The sequence below is a fragment of the Mus musculus genome, chromosome 1 (genome assembly GCF_000001635.26).
Source record: "Mus musculus strain C57BL/6J chromosome 1, GRCm38.p6 C57BL/6J".
In the NCBI taxonomy this organism is placed as follows: domain Eukaryota; kingdom Metazoa; phylum Chordata; class Mammalia; order Rodentia; family Muridae; genus Mus; species Mus musculus.
Window position 1 is genome coordinate 87,170,589 of NC_000067.6, and position 6,673 is coordinate 87,177,261.

Below are 6,673 nucleotides of genomic sequence, written 5' to 3' on the forward strand. Positions count from 1 at the left end.
GGAATTAGTTAATTGAATCAGGCGGCCCGAGCTGCCGCAGCGACCTCGGGCCTGGCCCCTGGGAGGGGGGCTGGGCAAGGTGGGGGTAGGCTCAGACTGGAGGGCCGCTCATAGGGCTCACCTAAGCTGGTGCGGGAGACTCAGCGATGTGTGAATGTATGTCAATGTCCCACTCAACCTTCCCTTCCCCCTGCACCGTGAGGACCTGGGGCCAGGGACCCCCAGGGGCTGGCTGAGAACCAGGCTCTAAGAACCAGGGCTGGAGACACATCGCCTCAACTAACTGCGCCCCTGCCAGGGCACCCATTGCTGGCCTACACACCCCTCTGCCGGAACCATTCTCTTTGACATCATTCCCCTCCTCCTTCACAAGGGCAGAGGAGCCAGAAAGCGCAGCTAATTTCCCAACCGGAAGTGTGTTATCTTTCCCTCCCCGAGACCCCCACCCCCACCCCTGACTTCTGAGAATTCATCCCTAAACGTTGAGTGGGGTAAATGCCTCTGCCTGAGGATGGTCATGACTGCCATACACAACTGTATGAACTAAAGGTCCAGAGAGCCCAAGTGGGGCGGGACAAACTAGGGGTGCTCCACGGAAGAGACTCCAGCACCCAGGGGCTCCTGCCTGGAACCCACACTATAGATCATTGCGTTTCTGCCAGGTTCTAGTGCTTACAAGCTGGCCCTCTTTCACTCAGTCCCCACCTTTGGGTAGCCCTTTATCATTTCGGATTCTTAGCTAAATGACTGATCCTTGAGCAATAGCCTCCCCATTTCACAGATGGGAAAGCAGAGGTCCAGGGAGGGTAAGTGGCTGGCCAAAGACCTTCAACAGCTACAATCCCACCCTGGCCTGGATTTGAACTCAAATGCTCTGGCCTTAAATGTCAGTCACTCCACTGCTCTGCCTCCTCCTCTAAGGACCACTTAGTTGCTAGGAGACAGCAAACTGGTGGTTACTATGGGAACTAGGATGATGGGGAAAGTGGAAAGAGTTGGTGTCCAGACAGCAACAGAAAGGCTCCAGGTGGACTTCCTGGCTCCTTCCCCACTCCTCACATGGAGGCAACCTTTGGCTTTCAGCTCTGGGCTCTGGGTTCCAGTTCCTGGGGTCCAGGCAGCAGGTTCTACCCAGTGGCAGAGGAATGAAAAGGATACTTAGTTGCACTGGACAGTGCATTTCAGATTAAGAACCCTCCATGAGGATGTGAACCATCAGATGCAGCAGGATGGTAAGACAGGCCAGGTTAGGGAACTCACTCACACTTCTGCTTCCATGACTGGCTTTGGCCAGTGGTATAGAAGCAAGAGCAACCATCAGGAAGGAAGGGTAGGACTATGGTGGGGTAAAGCCACTGCGAAGGCTCTAGATCTGTGTAAAGTGGTGGCACCCTAGGCCCTCTGAAACTGACAAAGGTACCAAGCACGAAGCCTAATAGGTAGATTTCACTGTGTGACCCTAGCCAAGTCACACAGCCTCTCTGAGCCTGTGTAAAGTGGGCATAGTAACAATACCTTTCACATGGCACTGTAAAGATTACAGGAATGGATTCCAAGCTTCAGACAGGGCTGGCGGGCTCTAAGGACCACCAGCATTAGTCACATTTTTATCGTAGATGCTCACCAAGCCGCAGAAGTCCAGACCACTGTAGACCCGGATTGTCTCCTCTCCTCCTCAGAAGCACGGGCCTGTAAGCCTCACCCCTTGCTAGGCCCTGGAGGAACAGAAACAGAGCTATATCTGTCCCCAGCCTTTTTACCGAAAGCTGGAGCCACAGTCTGAGGACCCAAAGCATGGGAGGCTGAGGCTGGAGGAGTGAGGGGGCAGGGGCGTGCTGCAACTAAATTTGCTCATCTAGCCTGTCAGTCCCTTAATCTGGTCCCAGAGGAACAGCGCAGAGGCTTCACTCTGGATGACAAACGAGGAGGGGAAAGGCCTGCCCTGCCTGGACGCTCGGTGAGTAATGGCCTTGCATTAAGATATTAGGCCTGGCCGGGGTTGGTGGGGACACGCTGCCGCCTCTGCAAAACAGGGAGAAGAAAGCCTGGAAAGGACTGGGTACTAAGAGAGCCATGGGATGGGGGAGGTTCCTAAGGGACCTGGAGAAGGGGCTGGTAAAAGACACCCAAGGGAGGAGCACTGTGACAGAAGGACAGTGTCCGAAAGACAAGGGGACAGAGCCCAGGGCAGAGAGGTAGCAGAAAGAGGAGGGAAGGTAAACAGACAGGACTTGGGGAGCAGAAAGCCCCAGGGGAGGAGACTGGGTTCTTACAGGGCATGAAGGGGCAGGACGAGCAGGTTGGCCACCAGGGGTATCTAGACTCCTGGTGGCCACTGAAGCCTTAGACCTCTGGAGAATGACACCGGGAGGCAGGGGGTCATGGCTGGTCCTTTGAGGTCCCTCTACTTAGTTCTGAAATGACACTGGGTGAGCCTGGCAGTCCTAACAGAAGTGACCTTGGCTGTGGACTGGAGGGGAGGGAGCCCTGTTCCCACAAGCCAGTGCCTAGGACAAGCACCTCATGATCCCTCCTCAGTAGACACCTGCTGCCCATAGCTGATCCCTGAGGGGTTGACTCGGGGACAGTCTCTCGGACCCAAGTAGGGAGCAAGGTTTGAAGTCAGTGGGGCACAGACAGAGGCTATCAGAACAAAAGGGAAGGTGCTGGGCTCCAGAGAGGCCCAGGGGGAAATGTTCTCTCTGCTTTCCAGCCTCCCTGGCATCCTGAGCCTGCCTTCCCCACTGCTGCTCCATCCCTGTGCTGTGACTCAAGCAGGGCATGTGACAGCCTTGCTGGGCCTTCTAGAATAGGCAAGTTCAATAAACATTATACGTGAATGCTATTTTATTTCCCCCAGATCCCACACTGTCCGTGTAACCAACTTGAACCCTGGAGCAAGTCACAGCAAGTATCATCTCTCTCTTCAGTGGGGCCTCCCAGTGGTTCCCCTTCAGATCTGGGAAAGCATCCATCTCTCTGAGCCTCAGTGTACTGGTCTTTAAAATGGGCCCCCTATGAAGCTCAGTGAAGTAAGCAGTATAAATAAATGATTTATGAGGTCACAGGGGTCACCCGGAATTCCAGCCCTCTGCTTTGATGCCCTCAGTCTGTTCTCCACGCCTGTCAGGGCACATTCGTGCAGGAGAGCCAAAGCTGGGAGCCTCCGGAGCACGGATGGCCAGGCAAAACTAAAAAGGCCAGGGTGAGGTGGAGGGGGTCAGGGATGAGGAAGGGTGGAGTAGGGGGAAGGAGGAAGGTGGCGCTTATCCTAGGTCTAGGATAGAGTGAAGACCTAGGGACCAGCTACCACTATTGATCCGTACTGCCTGTTGCCCCAGCCCAGCATATCCCAGCTTCCTGGGTGCAACCTATTTGGTGCAGTCCTCTGATGTCACATAGTCACAGCCCTTAAGACTTGTTGAACAAGGCATCGTGCCAGGATTGAGGATGCATCTCAATGGGCAGAGTGGTTGCCAGCATGCTCAAAGCCCTGGGTTCTCCGGTTCCTCATAAAACGAATGTGGTGGTGCGTAACTGTTAGCCTCAATACTCCCCGAGACAGAGGAAAACCAGAAAATGTCTCCTACAACTCAGCAAGCTGCCCTCCACCCCCGCAGAGCTACACTTGACCCGGAAGAGGGTGATTTGGGGATAAAGTCCAGTGTTGGGGTACTGGAGCGCAGAAAAGGAGTCCCAGGTCTCAAAACAGAGAAGATGCCCCCTTCTGCTGCGTAGGTCTGAAGGAGTCTCCTGAAGGGGAGGTGGCATTGAAGGAGGGGCTTCTGAAACGCACCCCACCTCCCACCTCCCGTTCTGTGTGCCTTAAGGCACAGGATTTCCCAAGCCCTCGTTATAGGTCTGCATCTCTCACAAAGAGCCACCAGGAGGCGCCCCGCGCCTACAAATCCCCCTACGGCCGCCTACAGGAGGAAGGTCTGTGGCGGGAGGATCAAAGCCTCTGAGCAACCCAGGGTCCCTGAGCCCCTCAGGGCGACCCTTTCCTTCTCCTACCCAGTGGTTCCAGGCCCGCCGCCAGGCTTCCACAGCGGAGTGGGCTACAGTGTGGCGAAGGTCCCACCACTGAGCCTGTCAGGCCAGGTTTCCACTCTTTCCCTGAGTCCCCTATCTGCGGAAGTCTCAGCCTCTTGGCAAGCACAAAGATCACTGCTGGTCAGGGTCTGGTTTGGTCCGTTCTGGTCATGGCCACAGCTGCTGAGCCTCAGCCCATCCCAGGCTTCCATGGACCAACTGTTCCCATGCTCTCTTCGTTCAGACTCATAAGATGCGTTAATGCTTAGGCCTGGGCCACCCGGGCTGGAGGTCAGAGCCTGCAAAGAGAACAGTCTCTGCAGACCAGGACTCCTGGCTTTCTTAATCTTGAGTAGAGATTCCACCTGGAAACCATCCGGGACAAACAGCTCCCGAATTTAAAAAAAAAAAAAAGTTACATTTTTAGTTGTGTTTGTTTTGTTGGCTTTTGCTTTTATCTGTGAACTTAAGTGTGTACAGGGCAGAGGACAAGTTGCAGATGTCAATTCTTTCCTTTGACCATGTAGAGCTCAGGGATTGAAGTCTGGTGCTTGGGCTTGGAGGCAGTTATGGTTATGCACTCAGCCATTTATCCAGCCCTTTAAAATGTAGGTTTGTTTGTTTGTTTGTTTGTTTTTTAAAATATTTGTAAGCTGGGTGTGGTGGGGGCTGGAGAGATGGCTCAGCCGTTAAGAGTACTGACCACTCTTCCGAAGGTCCTGAGTTCAAATCCCAGCAACCACATGGTGGCTCACAACCATCCATAATGAGATCTGACGCCCCCTCCTGGGGTGTCTGAAGACAGTGTACTTACATACAATAAATAAATAAATAAATAAATAAATATGCAGAAAGTGCTTTTTAAAAAAAAGTTGGATATGGTGGTACAGATGTGCAATCCCGACATTTGCTGTCTGAGATGGTGGCCTATGTGGCCAGCAACTTCATGGGGATTTTGCATAGGGGACACTGTTGAACCTCTAGTGACGTACGGAGGTCTGGGCTTAACTTCACTGAACAGATGTGGGGCCTGAGGTTGGAGGGACCTTAAGAGGTTTGCTGATAGACTTAACAGCTGACCAGATCCTTGATGCCCTCTTACCTCTCCCTGAGACCTTCTCTTTACTACCCCCTTCCACACACAGGCATTCAGGACCCCCCAATAGGCAGGAGATCTATTCCAGCTCCAAGCTGTTCCCATGGTGGGCTCCTCTGCATCCTTGATGGTGAGCCAGGCCGGGGCTGGCTTTAGTCTTAGGGCCAGCTCCCCTGTACAGGGTCTCTTGTAGTGCTCCACAGTGACCCTAGCGGTTGGAAGCACAGTTGCTAGATCCCCTTCCGGGAGGGAGGCCCTGCATCTGTGTTGGCTCTGTGCCTGGAGTGTCACTCTGTTCCCAGGGGCTCCTCCTCATGGCGGCTGCCAGCCTCCCTCCCTGCCTCCCATTAATCATGCGCACAGGATTTATATTCTCCAGCAATTTATTTCAGTAAATGCAATCTGGGTGTGCCTGCAGGTGGGCAGGACGCTCCGCTGCTGCCGGGCTGCTGCCGGAGTCACGCTGCCTGGCTTTATTGTCAGGGTAATGGGCATGACTCAGAAGCTAAGAGCCCTCAAGGAAGATGCTAGGCCTAGCCAGGCCCGGGAGCAGAACACCAGGGACCCAGGGACCAGCCCTACCCAACGTGGACTTGATGACCCAAAGGTTCTACTCCGTCATCTTTTCCCAGATGACTAAAGAACTGGGGGCAGAAAGGAAACTGCAGTCTCAACCCTCAGCTTGACGCTTCAAGATCCAGATTTGGGAGATAACAGGCAGGGATGGGGGGGGATCTATTTTCCTGACCCAGGCCCTCCTCTGAGCACTACCCCTCAACACTGCCAGGCCCACCCTAGAGGGATTAACCAAGTAATGCAAGCCTGCCACCCCAGTTCATCTTTCTGGGTCCTCTTGTGCCTCTTCATCTCCCTCTGCCTCTTTCTAGTCACTGGATGTTGCACCCTGTGGCTGTGGAGAAACAGCCCAAGGTCAAGCAGGAGCTAGGCTACCAGGTCCTGAGTCAGTTCCCCCCAGTTATCTGCCCATTTACAGACCCTGAAACAGAAGAGGCAGGGGGCTAGAGCGGCACTCCCTCACCCAGCCCTCTGTAGCCCCCTCCCACACTCCAGATTCCTTCAGTTCCAGGTAGGTCCTAATCTACAAGCATCTATCTCTTTCTGTGGGAGTCCCAAGACCAAGACTAAGCAGCAACAGCCCCCATCTCTCAGGTTGCCCCACCTACCAGGGCTGCCTCTAATGCTGCAGATAGTTCCTGCTGTCCCAAAGCCATTACCCAGTAAGTGTGTGTGTGTGTGTGTGTGTGTGTGTGTGTGTGTGTGTGCACGCACACAAGCACACTGGCTGCAGCAGACAAGAGCAAGAGCACATCCTTTCCAGCCTTGCTCTCTCATTGCCTCTAGGGATTTGTTGGCTTTGTGTGTTGTCCCTCAACTCTAGTCCATACCCTGGATACCCACATCTCTTGGTCCTTAGGGGCAGGGCCTGATGCTAAGCAAAAACTGGGTGTGGCCTGCAGAGGGGCCTCTGATATGTATGTATGTGTGTATGTATGTATGTATGTATGTATGTATGTATGTATGTAT

At 53.8% G+C, this 6,673-nt stretch overlaps 1 long non-coding RNA gene across 1 annotated transcript in view; it reads left to right on the forward strand.

The window, feature by feature from the left end:
- The window catches only part of Gm33292, a 22,402-nt gene extending 20,744 nt beyond the window's left edge, over nt 1-1,658 (forward strand). Inside the window, exon 5 of the long non-coding RNA XR_878346.3 lies at nt 1,617-1,658. This is a non-coding gene — a long non-coding RNA (predicted gene, 33292). The remainder of the gene's footprint in view (nt 1-1,616) is intronic.
- Nucleotides 1,659-6,673: the final 5,015 nt, after the last annotated feature.